Raw genomic sequence first — 21,500 nt, forward strand, 5'->3', positions numbered from 1 at the left:
AACGGCGGTATTAAAACTCTGGTTAAAAATGGCGACCATAAAGCCATTTCATTTTTATAAAGGTTAACCGGACCCCGTCGGGGCCCGGTGCCTTACCCCACTTACTACTAGTTATGCCCGCAAATACTTCCTCTATACTAATCGACATAGGCATTATGGGCCATTCGTCGGCATTTTGATCGGTCAAGGAGGATGAGGCGTCTTTAGCAGTTGGATTAAAAATATTTGAAAAATTATCTACCCAAGTATTACAATTAATATAGTAATTAAGTTCCAGGATATGATCATCCTTCAAAAAGCTACAATTAATGGTGTCCCAGAAGAGTTTACTATTTTTAGTTTCGGCTGCCTGGCTTAAATCTTCCCAGGCTATTTTTTGAAGTTTGGATTTTTTAGTTTTTAGGGCTAAAACATATTCTGCACGTGAGGCCTTAATTATATTCTGGTTTCTTGGCTTACACCCCAGGGCTCGTTTAAGTCGACCCAGGGCCGCTACGCAGTTATCATCAAACCAGCCGCCTTAGGTTTATTATTTCTACGTACTGGTTTCAACAGAAGTTTCTCTACAATATTATTGATCTTCGCAAAATTATCAAGCAACAGTACTGGATCGACCTCTTCCCCTAAACAGACTTGGATTTCATTCTGGGATTGTGTAATGACATCATGCTGGATTTTCAATGGGTCCTGACCGGCCCATTTTATCAGAACGCCATTTGGTCTAATGGGGGCGATACATGGGCTGTGAGGGACACCACACCAGTAACATTTTGTGGACCCCAACATAATAAATACAGAGAAATACTGTTATGATCACTAGTTGGTTGATCCGTTATCCAGGGTGGTGAGAATAAGTGTACACTATTACTGGAAATAATAATATGATCGATATTAGACATTGCGTTCCTGCCCGTAAATGTAGGACATTTCATATTATACTGTGGTGGTGTGGTGTGGCTCACTGGTTAGAGGCGGCAGACCCGGAAGCAGAGGACGGCCCGAGACCAGGGTTCAATTCCCGATGCGGCAGGGTCATGAACCAGGGTCAGCGGACTCGATAATTCTCGCCTCGGTGCCTACTCTAACCAGGGATCACACTCGGCAACTCTGGGCATTAGCTTGCCTCATCTCCACAACGGCCCACCACCAACGCCGGGGATGCCTGATTTCACCTTGGAGATACCCAGGAGGGAACATCTCACAGGGAAAGCCAGGATGGGTTCCCCAGCGGTCTATAGCACCAGGACGCCTCCGGGTAGCAGTGCGCTTTACAAGACACACACATTTACATTGACATACTTATCAGTAGCACAATACAGTAATTCTAAATCCAGCTTAGCGATAGCGCCATTTAGGGCCCTACCATATTCACAATGGGGGAAATGCATATAACAATCATCTTCAGATTCCCCCTTCCTGGGCCCACAGACTTTAGTCGAAGATAATGGGCATATTTGAACATTTAAGTCTCCAACCCAGAGAATAATAATCGGTTTCCTAATGGTACTTGTCAACTTCTCAAGTTCCCTTTCCAAGATATGGACAATTGAACCACGTAGGGAATTAAACACATTGTTATAAAAGTTGATCAAGATGACATCTTTACCCTCAGTAGATCCCAGCCACATGATCTGTGCATGAGTGCCCACAGTAATACAACCCTTAATTTTGCATTTGTTCAGGTTGGTGGAAATTAAAATCAGAAGGCCACCCTTAGCTCTACCCGAATTGGAAGCCTGGGATGGCAGCCAATGTGAGGTAAAACCCTCTACATATATTCGATCAATACACCATGTCTCCTGTAAGCATATAATATCACGTTGGGCCAAGATAAATCAGACCATGATGGAGTGCCAATTTTGCTTTTAAACCCAGCAATGTTCCAGGTGGTGACTTGATACCCTTTGCCCATGTTCATTTCATGAAGTTCCTGAGGGGGTACATCATGTGGAAATTAATTCTACTGAAATACATTCTGGAATGCTACGGGTACTAGATGTCCATATGGCGTTGGTCAAAGACAGCCTGCCCTGCTCTATCAAACATAGATCAGCCTTACTAGTTATGGTCTTGACATTTGAATTTTTAGAGTTTTCCATTGTTGTACTTTTAGGTGAATAACTTTCCCATACAACCTCACTAGACTGTATTGCTCCGTCGCATCAATCATTGGTATCCAAATTACTCAGAGCCTGATACATGTTAGTTACTGGGATAGCAAAATTTGGCAGGGTAGAAGACCGAGTGGAAGCTGGCAAGAATCCATTTATAGGCCAGCTTACATTCCCATGCATCACCCGCGCATGTCGGTAAAAGTACCCTAGAGGGAGAAAAGTGGTATTAACTTTAGCACTAATTAGCAGAGGTAAAGTGCACAGAGTCCTAAAGTTAACAAAAACGAAATTCAGAACAAAGGAGGGATCAAAGCAAAAGGTTTGGGGTAAGACCACACCAAGGATGTCAAATCCAACATCCTGGCATTAAGTGAATATGCACACACTTTTTGTCGACACTTATATGGCTTTCATTTGAAAGTTGGGAAGGATCACAAACCCCTAACTCCCTTGTTCAGAGGACTACCCAACATCTGGTTCCCAGAACTGAGAGACAGCTTTTGCAACTTAAAAAATATAACTTCACACTCTCCAACAGGCTGGGTGGAGACAATTTAGAGGATTGCTTGTCTTGTCACAATGTGGCATGTGGAGATCAAGAAGAGATACAATTTAGAAACACAGAAGAATGCATACAACTGGTGACAGGACGTACTTTCCCCAAACCACCAACAATCCCTTAACAACTCCAACAGTCAGTCGATGATGAATGTTTACAACTAGCAATGGCGGCCATGAAGTTCAACAGATGGAAAACATTTCTCTATGGACTTCAAAATAAAGACTCATATACTATACAAACCCTCAGACAACTGTGGAGAGTGTGAAATGACCCAAGTTTCTCCAAAGAGAGCCTGCAGCTGGGAGGTGAGAGGATGGTCATAGTGAAGAGCCTTCAAGATCGCACAATGCAACTGGTAAACCAGGGCCATCAAGGCCCGCAATGAAGAAATGTACCTCAGGGACTAGTTATGGGGTCCAAAACTAGGATATTAAAATAGATGACGTGAGAGAATATCAACCCCTGTCAAGAGATGGAGATAGGAACCAAGGCGGTTTCCATAAGCACAGAAGAGACCTGCACCATACCTTCGCTGAAAATATGTGTAGACGTCTGCCTTCTACCTGGTGGACAACAAGTACTAGTATTCCTTGATGCATGCTCTTAATACACCTTGGTGGAGATAGCACCGTACACTGCATTTGGACACATCAAGCCCAAGCTTGAAAAAGTCATAGATGCATGCATACAGGCTGAGGAAAAACCTGAAAATAGACAATGGTAGCTGAGTTCCTAGAATATCTCAAAATGCTGCAAATAGACAACCATAATGTCACCCCGTGGTGGCCTTAAGCAAATAGAGAGGGTGGGCATTTTATGCCCAAACTGATTAAGACACTTTTGCATAAATGTGGTACAAGATGGAAAACAGCCACAACCTTTTAAGTCTACCTACATACACACACCACTGCACCAGAGAGTGCACACCAGCACCCATCCAGTTGGAAAGTGCCTTACAAGACAACACCCAACAGAATCACACTAGGCAGATGAAGGAACACTGAACAAGCAAGTTCGAAGGGAAGATCCAGACAATCTTATATCGCCAGGGATATAGTGCTTGTTGGAGAGAGCCCACCCTTTGAGTGCATTCCCTGGATGGGGAAAGAGGCACGTGACCACCAAGGAAAGAGGAAGTGAGAAAGAATCGCAGAATGCATCCATGTTAAAGAAAAGGAACCCATGTCAATTACCACTGGGAACCTCAGAGAGGAAACCAGATTCCCTGTGGTCACCTGAGATGAAAATGAGTGGGTTCAATGGAGCCCCGAATCAATAGACTCACGACCAAGGCTTGAAACTCGGGATTCATTGAAGGCAGGAGATTATTTATATGCTGGATCCCTCGTCAGCCCGGCTAGAAAATGTATCCAGAGCAAGGAGGACAGAGTACACATTGCCGGACATGCCTGTGCCCTCCCAAAGACTGAAGAAGGCCAACATTAGACTGATAGCTGACATATATGTGAAACAGTCAGGTCAGGCAGGTATAATATGTGATTGTTTATCTCCATTTTGGAAAGGCATGTAGTGTGCCACCTGGGACAAGGGTCTCCAGCGACACGCATCCATGGTGACGACAGGTGCCTTTTCACCCACGAAATACCTACAGGATCTGTTGAGCGTGAGCCCACTCTCCAAACCGAGTAGGAGTGACCTGGTGGGAGGCAGTCGCCCTATGTTCAGGGCCGCTTGAATTCTGGAATTCTGCAGCATTTTCCGCACAGTTCTGGATTCGCCGCATTTGCCACATAATCCATCATTTGCTGCATAATTTGCAGATTTTAACAACATACATATTTTTTTTTAGCTCAAGTGGAACGAAATTTACGAACAATGTGGTCACTTATGTTGCTGTGCAGCGCAAGGCACTGTGGAAATGTTGGCTGTTCACCCTTCTGTGGCACAGTGCTGTATTTAGGTGCTAAACTAGTTCTAAAAAGGTGAAACCAGATAGAGTTAACGTGCAAACATGGCAAAATAATGAACAGATACTAGCACAAAATGTACCGAATTATGCCGCATGATTAGTATTCTCTTGCTTCTTAATTCATTCAAACTTGCCGCATAATTTGTTACTCATTTGCCCAATTATTCCAGTGGCCCTCCTTAGGTGTGACATCTCAGTCAGCCTGCGTCGTCTGCCGTATTGCAGCCGGGGCTCTATGACTGTCGCATGAATGGGTGTCTGTAGACATGTCGATCTGTGTGCACGTGATCCGATGTGTCGTATCCCCCTATACCAGTGCTTTAAATGGGAAAAAATAAGTGCAGGTACTCATTAATATGAGCTAGAGGTGTGGAAAGTGGGCGGGGCTAGGGGCGGGGCCAAGAGCAACATATGATGATACATAATGAATTCTGTACCAGTTGCAGCCACTATAAAAACACATGAAAAATATGTGTACGTAAACGAAACAGGTTAACTCGTTACACAAAGTGAAATCCAAACAGGTTGATATGTGAACAGTTCCTCGTTTTGTAATATTTGCTGCTTTTTAATGCCATACTGCTTTTTTGTTGTTGTGTGGCACAATACTATCTACTCTCAGGCATACATACACACACACACACACGCACACACACACACACACACGCACATACACACGCACACTCACTCTCACTCACTCACACACACTCACACACACTCACTCCCTCTAAAATCTCCCGAGTATCCTGATTCTCTCCCTCTTTCCCTCACTTTTCTCTCACAGAAAAACAGGCACACACAAGTCGACAAGCACACAGACATAAGCAAACACTCACAAAAAGTCTCAGGTGGGATTAAAGCCATTTTAAACTCCTTACCTCCCATGACTTTCTAAATTGCTGCTGTCCATGTTCTGCCTCCATACCTGTGTTTGCCCAAATGCACACAATAGTGGGGATGTGATTAGCAGCACAGGGCCTGAATGGGCCCTCCACTGTCAATACTGTGTGATGGTGAACACAGCGACATCATGCAAATGATCCCAATCTGAATAGTTCAACAGCGGTTCTGCTCAGGACTATAGAAGCGCCGTGGCTGTCAAATAGGTTCCAACCATGGCAGCTTCGTGCTCACCAGCACTAGCAGCCAGTGAGCCTACCTTTCATGAGTATTGGTACTCTCCTCAGCAGTAGAGACGTGCTACTACACACATTTAAAACAATGCCACTGCCCTTTTCCCTACGACCAGGCTCTTCCTGGTTCCATGCCTTTACATAGGCATGTCCTCTCCATTCGCCTCTCATCTTTACCCAGCCTCTAAGCTTATCTCCCTAGTTCTGCTTCTCTTCTTCCCACCTTTTGCTTACTCTCTCCACAAGTCTTCAATTTCCTCACTGTTTATTTCCCTACTTGTCTCCTTTTCTCCCCTCCATTCTGTACTCATCCCCTAAGTTTGCCATCTGGCCAGTATTTTGTTCTGCAGTGTGTGTGTGTCTGTGTACATCTGTCTGTGTGCGTCTGGGTGTGTGTGTGGGTGTGCGTGTGTCTGGGTGTGCGTGTGTCTGTGTGTGTTGGTGTGTCTGTCCGTCTGTATCTATCTGTGTGTATGGGTGGATCACAGCACGACATGATGACGTCACTGAATTATACCAATTACTTTATAACCGGGATCACATTTAAAACTATTAGCCATGGGAGATGGGATGCGCAAACATGGAAGATGACAGCACGACATGATGACGTCACGGAATTATTCAAATTACTTTATTGACAAGACGTATCCACGGGACGGCCCAAACGGGATAAACATTTCAACTGTAGATAATTATCATGGGAGGGCACGAACACGGAAGAAGGCACTTGGATTATGCAAATAGAATGCAAATTTGAAAATATTAGCCATGGGAGATGGGATGCTAGAACACGGAAGATGACAGCACGACATGATGACGTCACGGAATCATGCCAATTACTTTATAACCGGGATCACATTTAAAACTATTAGCCATGGGAGATGGGATGCGCAAACATGGAAGATGACAGCACGACATGATGAGGTCACTGAATCATTCAAATGACATATTAACAAGATGTATCCACGGGATGGGGCCAAACGGGATAACAATTTCAACTGTAGATAATAATCATGGGGGGGCACGAACACGGAAGAAGGCACTTGGATTATGCTAATTACTTTATTAACAAGACGTATCCACGGGACGTGCCAGACATCATATGCATATGCAAACGGAATAAAAAAATGTAAACTATAGATGATTATCATGGGGGGGCACAGACACGGAAGAAGGCACTTGGATTATGCAAATTACTTTATTAACACGGTGATTAATGTTGGAGGGGCTCACAAAGAGAAGCAGCTCCTGTCCTGAACAAAAAAAATGCAAAGAAAACCGGCTTTGGCTGTCTTCTGAACCCATTTACACACCTGATTGAGAGGGGCGGGGGTGAGGCTAAAGCACTTTCAGCTGAACTGTCGTTGCGCATGTGATCAACAGGGAAGGGTCTGTCTAGATCCTGCACTGTTAATCACAGCGTGACGCAAGGCAGGCCCTATTAGATCCCTGCTGTCTCAGGCCATTCACATGGACCCTGCTGGAATCACTCTGTAAGAGGCTTGGTGCCTTTACAAGCTCCTGAGAGCGTCATCTATTCTGTCAACAGGAGAGACATAACTGGAGTCTGCAGTCCATTTTAACAGGGTACCGGTACTCTCTCTGACTAATGAAAAAGTGCCGGTACTGAGGGCCTGAAAATTCAGAAGTGCCGGTACTCAGTACCGGTGAGTACCGGCCCATTTAAAGCACTGCCCTATACATACACACCTTTTTTGTCAATGCTTGCTCTAAATTGAATACCCATCTGCAAGATAGCCATTTGTTTCAATAGGTTCCAACATTCATCCTTTATATCCAATATTTCATGCGCGTGAGCAGGGTTTAATATAACGTTTGCTGTTTGGCAAAGCAGAAGGAGTGTCACTTGGAAACAGTCTTCTCCAGAGAGCTGATGTGCACCAGAGTGGTGGATTGTGGGAATGTTTAGTTTAAATAAAAAACACGTTTTAAACGTCACATTAAAGCATAAATATTTATTTTAAACATTATAAGGAAAAGACGTCACATTTGGCCAACGTACGCAAGTAATTGGAAATAACGTCTTTGTTTCTTTCGTTTCTCCGTCATGCTTAGCTCCCTTGATTTCATGCGTGCCTTTCGACACACGTGATCGTTCAAATTTTAAAAGCGGAGTCCACCCGCGCACCCCCCGAAATCGGCGAGTTGCAATTCAGATTTGTCCTGCTAAGGAGATTTTGCTAAGGATTCAACTCAACCAACACACGGATTTGAATTTGTAATAATTAATTGCAGAAAAATAAAAAAGCTTCAGTAACGCTCTGGACTCTGAACTGCTTTCATCTTCCCCCCTTGTCTGAATCTAACCACTCAGTGAATAGCCGTGAGGAGGAGCACGTGCGGGATACCGGACACGCCAGCGCTGTTTTCGCATTTACTAGGTAAGTTGGACTACTTTTGTTACTTGGCCCCTCCCCCACAGCGCCCGCTATTAATAATGTGAATTGGAATTTAAATGTTCGGTGTTTGGAGTGTAAGGATTTCTGCATTGGGTTCTGACAATGCCATAAATTCTTTGTACATTGACATTAATAAAGCCAGGGTTTTAAATGGGATGAAAATACTGGTGGGGTCCTCTCAAAGGGGCGCGGCCAATGTAATTAAGGGCGTGGCTTAAAACACGTAAGCTTAAATCTGTGTTTAGCATAGTGTGCCGCCCGACTAGTATTTTGCTGTTTCTGTCATTGCATCACGATACAACAAGGAAGATCATACCTACAAGGCAGGGCTGTTGGCTTTGTCAATGGTTGTTAGTTGCATAAAATAAATAAGCTGCTACTATTGCTTGTATATAATCTTGAAAAAGCTTCCACTTAAAGCCCTGGTGACACCGCGACAATGTTGCGGCTCCTGAGTTTCAAAAAGAGAAGGGAAATCCGGAGAGAAAATGACTCTCTTTAAAGGATTTCCCTTCGTCTACAACGCTCACCTGGCATGACGTCATGCCTTAACTTCTCCACTTTGTGAGTAGCCTACATCGATGTGCCTGCTGTCACTGCAGTCCGGGAAAAAACGGACCGCCAGGGCACAAAACAGCCCGTTAGGGCCCGTTTCCAGACCCCCTTTAATAAACTGCCGGAGTCAGTACTGGTGAGACCCGGCCCACTTAAAGCCCTGAATAAAGTGCTTCTATAGAGGCTTCTTGGCACTAGGTTGTATGACGTGCAGAAGCCTAAAATATTGACATTTCCTTTTGGAAAATTGGGATGGAGAAGCCAGAGAATTCATTGGAAGGGTGAACCCAGGAGTGTAGCCTACTCTGAGAGCCGAAGCCGAGCCATGAAAGATGTTACATGAATGTTCCATTGTCTGTCTCATTTTTCTTTTCCACCCACTTTCCTTCGCTCCTCTTTCCCTCCCCTGACATTGTCTTAGTTTATCTCTCTTTCTTCTTTTACCTCTTACTTCCTCCTCTGTCTAAAAAGGTTGACATTCTCCCTTCGCTCTCTTTTTCTCCCTCCCCATCTCTCGTTTCACCTTTCTTCTCTTTTACTTTCACTCTTTAGCTCCATTACATCTCTATTATCCTATGCGTTCTCTCCCTCTTTTTCTTTGTTTCTCATATTTTTCTTGCTCTACTTTCTCTCTCCTTCCCACAAACTCGGTTAAAACTTTGCTGTGCTTAATGTGTAAACAAATAACTGTCAGACTTCAGTATTTTGCTCTGAAGCTCAAGAATGCAGGCTTGATTTCAACTTGTGCCTCTTTAATCAACCACCAGACAGTCCCTCTTCTTGATCTCACTCTTGCAGGTTCTTTCTCAGGTTCTTTCTGACCCTAGCTGTGTCCCTTTGTCACTGTTTTTAGTTCTTCCTCTTCCCACTCATTAACCCTTTCGCGTGATTTCTCTTTCTCACGCCCGCCAGGCACAGCTCGTTTACGATGTAATTGCAGATCTTGCAGCTATGTTATCAATGATGTTATAGAACATGTCATGGGGGATGTGTTTCACCTGTTGCTGTTTTCATTTTGTGGCTGAGATTTTGCCTGTCAACCAGGGTTGGATTGGGGATTAAAAATCGGCCCGGGCGCAGTAAAAAAAAGTGGCCCACATTTGCATATTGCCTTTCCGCAAAACACTGCTACGCCAAATTTTTATAAAAAAAGGGAGGGAGGGGGGATTTTAAAAAAATGCACGGATTAGTGTACACTGGTGAAACACACCTGAAAATAAGTGAGGCCACTTTTGCTCAGGCCCCCTGCCCTGCTCAATACGCACACATTAATGGGCCGGCACAGCGAGAGAAAGGGAGTGACACCTCTGCCATTAATAAAAGGGAGGTAATGGACGCCCATCTACCTCCTGAAAGGCCACTCAGGCACCCACTGGGCTGCTGGCGGCATCTAACAACCCAGAATCCGCCCACATTGGTCCCCCAGCAGCCCACAGCTGGAATTCGGAACCGACCCCTCGGGCATGGCCTGAGTGCCCGTATAACCAATCCGACGCTGCTGTCAACACTGTGGTGTTACGTGCTGCCCGCTGCTCCAAAGCGGCTCAGAGGTGAGCGGCTGCGTTCTATGTCATCGCCGCTGGGGACTCAGAATCCCACAACTCCCTCTGGCTCTCACCTGTGCCTCATCTCAACAACATAAAATGTGTGCTGCAGTCTCTTGCAGGGGGGCTCTGTTTCACCTGTTGCTGTTTTCATTTTGGGGCTGAGATTTTGCCTGCCAACACTGGGGATCCATGCTGCCCCGCTGGTTCAAAGCCGCTATGGACTATGCCGCCACCACTGGGGGTAACAAAGATTGTAGGTGGGACTTGCACCGCTCATTTGAAAGATGGTGATCCGTATAATGGTTTGTGGCGAGCTGATGAGGTATCGATGTCTGTGCCTTACAGCGTGTTATGTATCAAAGTCTATTACAATGCTGCCCCAACAAGGGGTAAGACTCCTCCTCGCACTGCAAGAAAGACTGGACCGGTCTTATTCATCTGTACATGCTTAATAACGATTTTTTTTAATGCTAAATGATTCACTTTTGTTTCTCAAGTTCATAGTTTCAATTATAACACTTTGTTTTCATAGTGGCAAGAATCTTTGACATAAATATCCAATGCATAAATCGTCAAGTTATATATCCCAATGCATTTCGGGCTTTACTTCAGCCCTTCGTCAGGGGATTGCTCTACAGGAAAAAGAAAGAGGTGGCTGTCAGCGAGTGTACTTAGGATGTTACGTGCTAAATAATCATCATGCAAGGTGTGTTGGTAACTGCTAATAGCGAACTGGCTGTGGTTTCTAGTAACTTACATGCGTGTTATAAGAAGTGAAGGAACAGTGGAAAAATCGTGACTAACTTCGGTATGCGAGTGTTTAAAAGTATTGTGATAGTGTTAAGAAACGTGTATCCCGGATATAAGAAACTTAGTGCTCGAATTTACAAACAAACGAGTGCAATGAACGCCATGCTTCCCAGTATTGTGCCAACGTGCTAGTTATTTGTTCGGTAACTCACTGTTACGATGACATTATCCGTTCGTGAACCTAAAAGGTTGCAAAAGTGTGCGCAAATGATTAGCGCTAATTCGTTCAAACTCGGTTGATTTACAAAAGAATGTCCTCATTTCGAGGTACTTACGAAGATATAATAAAAGGCCCCGCATCGATATCCGTGAGTGAACCCGTTTGGAGAAACTCCGTGTAACTACAGATATAGACATATAGGATGGACTGGACCCGTGATAACGGGCGCCATCTTAGAGTGGTGAAAGTGCTCATTAGTATGACTGCTACCTAGATGTTAACAGGAAGCGTAAATACAGAGCAGATGGGTGACCATAGACTTTTGTGGATTTTGTATGTTGTGTATAAGTGAGAAAAACATCAGAGTTACAAAAAATGTGGAAAATATTTGTAAATAATACCATTAAGTTAACAAAAATACATTAAAAAAATAAATGTATTGTTCATCTATTCCCTAAAGCATGTATAATCACAGGAAATATGAGAAATCACAAGTAACATAGGAATTCCATCCTATCATTCAATCCATGTGGTTGCATTGTCGCCATGTAGCGGATCCAGTAGTTTTCACGTTTCAACAATATGTTTTTGTTATGTCTGGTGGGTTGGATTTGTTCCAAAATCAAGTATTTCAATTGGGCCACCGTGTGATTTTTTTTCCATAAAATGCGTTGCCACTGTAGATTTCACATTTTTTGTCCGAATATTGCTTTTGTGCTCCAAAATACGTGTTCGGATCTTTCTCTCCGTGTGGCCTATGTAGCAGGAACCACAGGGACACTTGAGCATGCAAATTACATTAGAAGAGTTACATGTGGCATTGACTTTCAGTTTTACTTTGTGTCCTTTCATGGGGTGATTGGTATAGTTCCCTGGTATGATGTTGTTGCAGTTGCTGCAGTTATAACAAGGCAAAAGTCCCTTGTATGCTTGTTGCTCTGTGTGATCCCTTGGTCTTCTTAGTATTTCTTTGAGGTTGCGTCCTCTAGTGTAGGCAAATATGGGTGTTTGCGCAAAAATGTTTCGGAATTCCGGTTCTGTGCTCAAAAGTGGCCAATGTTTCAGGATCATTTCACGAAATTGATTGCTGGTGATAGTGTATTTAGACACAACTACCATGCGTGTGTTCTCAGTTTTAGGTTTAATACGTAGTAATTCGCTACGATTCGCCTTCTTGCATCGGGCGGCTGCCTTTTCTAGGATTTCCTGAGGGTACCCTCGTGCTTGAAATCTTTCCAATGTGAGTCGTTGCTGATTTTCACTCTCTGCTGTGGAAGACACGATGCGTTTAACTCTTAATAACTGAGAATTTGGCAGATTGAGTCTGAGACCAGATCGGTGAAAGCTTTTGAAATGCAATATTGAGTTGCGATCAGTGGGTTTTTGAAAAATCGTGGTTGAGATTTTGCCATCTTGTCTGTGTACTGCTACAACCAGGAAATGGATGGTTTTGTCATCATAATCCCAAGTGAATTGGATACGATCATTGATATGATTCCAGTTATTCAAAAAGTCCAGAAGACTATTGCTGGTGCCTGCCCAAAGTATAAAAATATCGTCAATGAACCTGAGATATAATTTGCCATGTCTCTTCAAGGGGTGACTGTCTAGAATGTGTCTCTTCAAATACTTTCAGAAACGTATTGGCATAAGATGGAGCCGCACAATTGCCCATGGAAGTACAGCATAGTTGGTGAAACCAGTTGCCATCAACGGTAAAATAACTGTGATAGAGTGTAAATACAAGTAATTCCATTAAGAACACTTGAAGATCTGCGTCCAATGAAGATTTTGTGAGGACTTTTTCCACTGCTTCTATACCCAAGTCTTGAGGTATGGATGTGTACAATGAACGTACATCTACTGTGCATAATAGCAATTCCTGTTCTTCCAACTGTTCAGTGCAGGTGTTCAATTTTACCAAAAAATCGGCGGTGTCACGTATGTATGATCCTGAGTCAAGAACAAAGGGCTGAAGATATTTGTCGATAAATTTACCGATGGTTTCGTGTATACTTCCTTTTGTCGACACTATAGGTCGAAATGGAGGCTTTGTTGGATGCTTATGTATTTTTGGCACCATGTACATGATTGGTGCTGTTGGATTATTTGGAGCCAGCTATCGTTTTACTTTCTCCTTGATGGTGCCATTGTCGAATGCTTATTGAATGATTTGGTTTAAAATATCAGTGTATTCACGGGTAGGATCCATTTGGAGAGGAGCATACGTATTGATGTCTGATGTGTGTTCCAAAATTTGTTCATGGTAGTATGTTGCATCCATGATAACTAAGGCTCCCCCTTTGTCGGCCGTTTGACACACTATGGATGTGTTGTTCGCCAATTTTTGTAGAATGTTTTTCTCTTTTTTAGAGAGATTGCTTCGTTTGATGGTAGATTGAAACGGAAGAGTCAATATTTCGTGTTTGATTAGGTTTTCAAAAGTATCTATGATTTTATGACTTTGTGAAGCCAAAAATGTACTTTTGGGGCGAAGACCTCTCAAGATATCTACTTCTGTTGTGGACGTAGACACAATGTTTTGAAAATAATGACGTAACCGTATGTTACGTATCAATTTGAAGGCACTGACCTCCAGTTCCAAACTGTTTGTGCGTGTGGTGGGAACAAATGATTGGCCTTTCTGAAGGGTGAGGGTCTCCTCTCGAGTTAACTGATATGATGAAACATGGATAACCAAATTATTTGGATCCATTACTTCTTGCGTGAGCCTTTCTTCTTCTCTGGTTCGACTGGTGTTTTTTCCACCTCCTGGTATTTTTTCCACCTCTGCGGGTTTTGCCCCGCCTGGGTCGGACTGTTGTCCTGGGCCTCGTTCCAATAAATGAACCGCGGAGCTGGATGGACCGACTTGTTGTTGCTGCTGGTCTGTACGGGTTGTTCCCTGTTTTGCCTGGGTCCTGGTGTCTCCTTCCGATGATGAGGTCTCATTTTCTGAGTATGGATTGTATGATCTATTGGGGCGTCGGCGGGCGTACACTTCAGCCCACGTGTACACCTCGCCGAGCTTATAGTCAATCGTATCACGTTTAAATATCCGTATTTTACGTTCTTGTGTTTCTCGGGTGTGTTTCTCCAGCTGCACATTGATATCTTCCAACATTTTAGTTAGTTCTGCGGCTTCCATGGCATTGGTCAATTCTGTATTGATATTCTTGATTTCTGTAGCCAATTCTTCCAGGGATTTGGAAAGTTCCTCTATAATGAGGAGAATTAAATCTAACGAGAATTTGTTGAGGATGGCATACCATCGCTCAACAAACCTCGTGTTGTTTTTACATAACAAGGGTTTCAATGGGACCCTCAGGCCTCTAGGGATCCGCTGGGCCCGATGATACCGCACAAGTGTGCTTGCATGAAGTTTTTGGTTAGACTCTTTCTTCAACAAGTAGAGTAGTTATTTTATATTGCTTTCTACGCTACGTGCATTAGCAGTTGGTGCGATGTCTTCTTGAATCATGCCATAGATCTTACTGGCGTCCTCAGTTGTAAAAGCGAAAGTGTCCGCTTTAAGATCTGTCATGTTAGATACAGTTTCGTAATTCATTTTTATTCTAGTGGCGTGCACAGTCCCGTGGACAGAAGAAGTGTACTAGCAAAGATTGTAGGTGGGACTTGCACCGCTCAGTTGAAAGATGGTGATCCGTATAATGGTTTGTGGCGTACTGATGAGGTATCGCTGTCTGTGCCTTACAGCGTGTTATGTATCAAAGTCTATTACAATGCTGCCCCAACAAGGGGGAAGACTCCTCCTCGCACTGCAAGAAAGACTGGACCGGTCTTATTCATCTGTACATGTTTAATAAAGTTTTTTTTTAATGCAAAATGATTCACTTTTGTTTCTCAAGTTCATAGTTTCAATTATAACACTTTGTTTTCATAGTTGCAAGAATCCTTGACATAAATATCCAATGCATATATCGTCAAGTTATATATCCCAATGCATTTCGGGCTTTACTTCAGCCCTTCGTCAGGGGATTGCTCTACAGGAAAAAGAAAGAGGTGGCTGTCAGCCAGTGTACTTAGGATGTTACGTGCTAAATAATCATCAGGCAAGGTGTGTTGGTAACTGCTAATAGCGAACTGGCTGTGGTTTCTAGTAACTTACATGCGTGTTATAAGAAGTGAAGGAACAGTGGAAAAATCGTGACTAACTTCGTTATTCGAGTGTTTAAAAGTATTGTGATAGTGTTAAGAAACGTGTATCCCGGATATAAGAAACTTAGTGCTTGAATTTACAAACAAAACAAGTGCAATGAACGCCATTCTTCCCAGTATTGTGCCAACGTGCTAGTTATTTGTTCGGTAACTCACTGTTACGATGACATTATCCGTTCGTGAACCTAAAAGGTTGCAAAAGTGTGCGCATATGATTATCGCTAATTCGTTCAAACTCGGTTGATTTACAAAAGAATGCCCTCATTTCGAGGTACTTACCAGACTCTCCAGGATTTCGCGATTTCGCGATTTGCCGCGAAATCGGCACTTTTATAAAAATGCCGCGATTTTTACACAAGTGCCCGCGAAATCGGCACTTTTGTAGAAATCGCGCGGCATTTTTACAAAAGCCGCTATATCCTGGGGTGTCTGATTGAATAGGATCTGTCAACACTTCTCTCCTTCTCTCACTGCCGCCCCCCCTCCCCCTCTTAAAACATCAGAGGGCCACAAACAGAATAAAAACACTATACGTCCTGCTGTTAGATTCCCTTCAAGAAGAAAAGAAACCCGTTATCAGCAGAAGCCGAGATAAGGGAGAGTTAATATCGAACATGCATCCCAGCGAGCCCCCACTAAAAGGCAAAGAGCTGGGGCGTGGCGCCCCTGACCCTTATCACTGCTCTTGTGCTTAGCAGTCAAACCGAGCGCTTCCTGGCACCCCCCAGGGAGCCCCTGCCAGAGGATATATTGCCTCTGAAGAGGGGCGCCGGGGGGGCATTTTCAGTGTGTGTTAAGCAGGCTTGACCGCTTAGGCTTGCAGTGGCTTCCACGGTCACGGAGTATGACGTTCAAACACACCTTTCTGATTGGGTCACCTACAACAGACAACGTTTGTGACAAGCCATGCAGAAGTCGCAGCAGGCCCGGTTCTAGCCAAACAGGAGCCTTGGCCCTCAGCAGTGTGGCCTGGAAGGCAGGCGCGCAACGCGCAGGTCGTGTATGTCAGCCCGGGCCGAGGCAGCTTTCCCGGGCGCACACACACACACACAGTTTTAGAGATTATCGCAGCCCCCCACCGGAGTACTTCACAGGTCTTTAAAGACCATTAACATTTAACGAGGCTTGGTTTACTTTTTTCACTCCTTCATCTCGGCATGGCGAAAGGTGACAAATCCTTTCTTTGACACTGGTAACCTTTGGTAACCTTTGCCTACTGTCCTGCTGCGTTGATATTTCTTTTTCTATGCAGCTCAGGCGAAAAGAAGTTTGTTTATTCTTAGTCACCTTTCCTAACCCTTGCAGTGGCTTATCACATCAGGCTGTGACACAATGCTTGACTAATAGAGTACGTAAGAGAATGTGTTACTACATTTTTTGCTTTTTAAAATCTGCACAGGCCCTGCAGGACACATACTTCGTGTTAGCTTCATTTAAACAGTTTTTATCTTTATCATGGCCGATGCAGGACAGCAATAAGATAATGCAAAATGCCCAGATAACGCTGGTGATTAATGATCCTTCTGGAGAGCAATCATTTGTTTGTTAGTAGTTTTTAAATGCAGATGAACTGTATTGTATCTGGATAGCTCAGTGGGTTACTGCCTTTGTCACAGAGATCCTTGTGTTACTTGGAGTTCAGAAGTTACAATCGTATCATAGGACAGTGACCTATGAACTGTCATCGATGAGCTGCCTACAAACATGAATGTATAGTTAGAACTTCGCTTTTTTTGTTTTGTGATATAGTTAGAACTCCCCCAGTCTTTCATTATTCTAATGTTGTTTTGACAAATATACATTTTCATCAGTAAACCTGACCCCCATAGAATAGTCTTTAAATCCTAAGGTTGTGTTTCCCTATGCCAAACCCTTTTAAAATATACTGCCCACCAGTATGGATGACATGTGATTCATACACCTTGTAATCCTCATTGGCTTATGTGACATTCCCTATAGGCTGATTTACATACTTGTATGATTCATCGTCTCTGTATAATGTGTGTGTGATGTAAAGTACTGACGCACACTACACTGATATGAGCAGCGCTATACAAAAAATGAAATGCATATGAGAGAGGGGCTACGTAAAGATGAGGGGCACTGTTGGACTGGGAAGGGTACAGGATGCTGTTCTCCTCGAGGTAGCAGGTCAGTTGTTTGTTGACGATCTTCTCGATGATCTTCACCGGGAACGGGAGCAGGGGGATGTGCCGGAAGTTCTTGAGGTCCTTGGGATCCGCCTTGGGTTTCTTGAGTAAGGCGCTGAGCTCAGCGTGCTTCCAGCTCTCCGGGAAGGTTGCTGTCTCGAAGGAGATGTTGATGACTTTCCGGAGATGGGGTGTGATGGTTGCGCTGGCTTTCTTGAAGATGTGGTGTGGGCATGGGTCTGACGGAGATCCGGAGTGGATGGTGTTCATGAACGTGATGGTGTCGTTGTCGTTGATGTTGGTCCAGGAGAGTGTGCGGTTGGTGCTGCTGGTGGTCGTGGGGGCAGAGGTCTCTGTGTTTGTTGGGGCGGTCGTGGCGTTGAAGCTGTTGTGGATGTTTGCTATCTTGCGGGCAGTCTTGCTTTTCGAGGGACAAAAACACATTGTTGAAACGTGAAAACTACTGGATCCGCTACATGGCGACGATGCAACCACATGGGTTGAATGATAGGATGGAATTCATATGTTACTTGTGATTTCTCATATTACCTGTGATTATACATGCTTGAGGGAATAGATGAACAATACATTTGGTTTTTTAATGTATTTTTGTTAACTTAATGGTATTATTTACAAATATTTTCCTCATTTTTTGTAACTCTGATGTTTTTCTCACTTATAAACAACATACAACAGCCACAAAAGTCTATGGTCACCCATCTGCTCTGTATTTACGCTTCCTGTTAACATCTAGGTAGCAGTCAAACTAATGAGCACTTTCACCACTCTAAGATGGCGCCCGTTATCACGGGTCCAGTCCATCCTTTATGTCTATATCTGTAGTTACACAGAGTTTCTCCAAACGGGTTCACTCACGGATGCAGCACGGATATCTATGTGGAGCCTTTCTTATATCTTCGTAAGTACCTCGAAATGAGGACATTCTTTTGTAAATCAACCGAGTTTGAACGAATTAGCGCTAATCATTTGCGCACACTTTTGCAACCTTTTAGGTTCACGAATGGATAATGTCATCGTAACAGTGAGTTACCGAACAAATAACTAGCATGTTGGCACAATACTGGGAAGCATGGCATTCATTGCACTCGTTTTGTTTGTAAATTCGAGCACTAAGTTTCTTATATCTGGGATACACGTTTCTTAACACTATCACAATACTTTTAAACACTCGAATACCGAAGTTAGTCACGATTTTTCCACTGTTCCTTCACTTCTTATAAAACGCATGTAAGTTACTAGAAACCACAGCCAGTTCGCTATTAGCAGTTACCAACACACCTTGCATGATGATTATTTAGCACGTAACATCCTAAGTACACTGGCTGACAGCCACCTCTTTCTTTTTCCTGTAGAGCAATCCCCTGACGAAGGGCTGAAGTAAAGCCCGAAATGCATTGGGATATATAACTTGATGAAATATGCATTGGATATTTATGTCAAAGATTCTTGCAACTATGAAAACAAAGTGTTATAATTGAAACTATGAACTTGAGAAACAAAAGTGAATAATTTTGCATTAAAAAAAACTTTATTAAACATGTACAGATGAATAAGACCGGTCCAGTCTTTCTTGCAGTACGAGGAGGAGTCTTCCCCCTTGTTGGGGCGGCATTGTAATAGACTTTGCCACCACTGGGGGCTCAGAATCCCACAACTACCTCTAGCTGTCACCTGTGCCTCATCTCAGCAGCGCAAGACCTGCCCGGGCGAAGCCCAGACAAAAGGTTGGCCCATCTGTGCCTGTCTGCAGCCAAAGGAGGCTGGGCTGGTCCCTAACTGGTTCTATTCAGAGTAAGACTATATAGACTCAGTGCACAAGTCCTAAAAAAAGAAGTGGTGGGACTTACCTAGTTAATCAGTATGCAAGTGACATCACGGCGCATGACATCACAGGAAGTGGCATCGTAAGAAGTGACATCAGATCTTAAGCCCTCCCATATATGTTTAACATGTCTATCATGAGTAAATTGGAGCACATTTCGGGTATACAGGGAAACCCTCCTGAATTAGACAGAAGATTCTCAATTTTGTAAGGTACTCATAAAACATTGTTGCCTTTTGATAGCGTAAACTTCCTCTACATATAGTGCTTTACAAGAAAAAATTGTGATATTTAAATTATTACAATGCCTCCTCAGGGGAAGTAAGCACTATATAAATGCTATTTTTTGTGTGTAAATACTCGGAAAGACCAACACATCTGACATTCTTACAGGGCATGCATATCTCCTAAACAGAGCCTGAACACAGTGAGAAGCTGCCTTTCTTAAGTATGTGTGAAGTGCTAACAAGGTGTGAGCATTTGTTTCCCCTCTGCTGCATTTGCATCTAGGTGTGAGGCGTTGACTGCTCCCGGCCAGGAGACTCGAACAAAAGGAGACCTGATGACTCCTCAGATTCGGCCTTTGTCATGGGCCCAGCAGGAGTCTTAAATAGGAAAGCCCCTGTAATATAGTTGACAGTCTAGTAGCTGGGGTGGGCGGAGCTAGGTGGGCTGAGGGGAAGAGGAGGAATCAGGACAGAATGAGGGCAGTTAGAGTAGGGACAGGGTTGAGACAAGTTGCATAGAAATAAAGCTCTGAGATATAAGAACCTCTGTCTGTGGTTCTTTGTAGCAGGATGCTACAACTGGCGACGAGGATGGGATGGGCATGTCCAATGCCCACAGAACCCTATTAAGAGCACCCTGTCCTGTGCAGTATTCAAAGAAGAAGAGCGCTGCTGTGTGGAGCCGTACTGCCGCCTAAAGAAGAAAGGCCAGCAGTGAGTGACCCTCTCCCCAGAGCCAGGGGATTGACAGGGGCCCGAAGGAACCGGAGAAACGAGCGCCAGAGCTTCGGGAAAAAGAAACGCTTAATCGCGCGAAAACGAGACTCACGCTTGATGCGTGTAATTTGGCATGCCCCAACGAAACAGAAGTCGGGAGCCCACTCCGACTCTGCCAATCCCCAAAGGTGGAAGGAAAGTGCCTCAGGGTGAAGGGCATCGCCCCCACGAAGGTCTACTGCCCCCACGAAGGTCTCCTGCCAAGCGCTGCTGAGCGCAGTGAAATTGGAGCCCGAGTGAGCTCCGACGTCGGAAAACCTCACGCCGGATGCGTGGGTTTTGGCACGCCTCCGCCGAAGGACCCTGCAAAGTAAGGCGGGAGCCCACCCCAACCTCACCTGACTGTAGCAGTGACCAGAGGGAGCCAAATCTGGAGTATGCTGACCCTGGAAGCAACTGGCGGTGAGTTCTGTGTGAAGAATCGGGTCGAGTGCAGAGAGAGAAAGTAGTGCCTGCAGACAACTACGGCGGCCATCTTTGAGTCAGGCAACTTTTGGGACATCCTCCCTGTGCAAACTGTAGGTGGCCATTTTGAGGTCAGGCGAGCTGAGTTTAGCAACAAGCATTGGCGAACATAATAGAAACAAGCATAGGCGAAGACCAAACAAGCATTGGCGAAGACCAATCAAGCATTGGCGAAGACCAAACAAGCATTGGCGAAGAACAAACAAGCACTGTCAAGAGCCAACAAACAAGCATTGGCGAGTAGAAACCAACCAGCAGTGGCGAGTAGAAACCAACAAGCAGTGGCGAAAAGAAACAAACAAGCATTGGAAAAGCGAATAAACAAACATTGGCGAGAAACAGCAAACCAGCACTAGCACCTACAAAGGTGATGCAACAAACATTGGCCAACGCAAGTGAGGAAAAGAAACGAGCACAGATGCATGCAAGAGCCAGGTAAAAACGACAAGTGGACATCAATAATCACGAGCAAATGCAAGGAGTATAATAAGAAAACAAGCACAAGCAAACGCAAACAACGGGTAAAGGTGATGGTGAACACACACCGAAGAGCGTAAAAGAGAGGAGCTGCTGGACAGAATCGCACGAAGTTCAGAAGAGGGCAAGACTGCGAAAGACAGTCCCAGAA

The 21,500-nt window shown here is 44.2% G+C and overlaps 1 protein-coding gene across 2 annotated transcripts in view; it reads left to right on the forward strand.

The window, feature by feature from the left end:
* Window positions 1-8,030: 8,030 nt before the first annotated feature.
* The window catches only part of LOC147683718 (uncharacterized), a 665,741-nt gene continuing 652,271 nt past the window's right edge, over window positions 8,031-21,500 (forward strand). For both annotated transcript variants that reach the window (XM_086944090.1, XM_086944092.1), the window contains exon 1: window positions 8,031-8,141. The gene's annotated coding sequence lies outside the window, so the exon portion shown is untranslated. The remainder of the gene's footprint in view (window positions 8,142-21,500) is intronic.

This window comes from Lissotriton vulgaris, chromosome 11 (assembly GCF_964263255.1).
Source record: "Lissotriton vulgaris chromosome 11, aLisVul1.2, whole genome shotgun sequence".
In the NCBI taxonomy this organism is placed as follows: Eukaryota; Metazoa; Chordata; class Amphibia; order Caudata; family Salamandridae; genus Lissotriton; species Lissotriton vulgaris.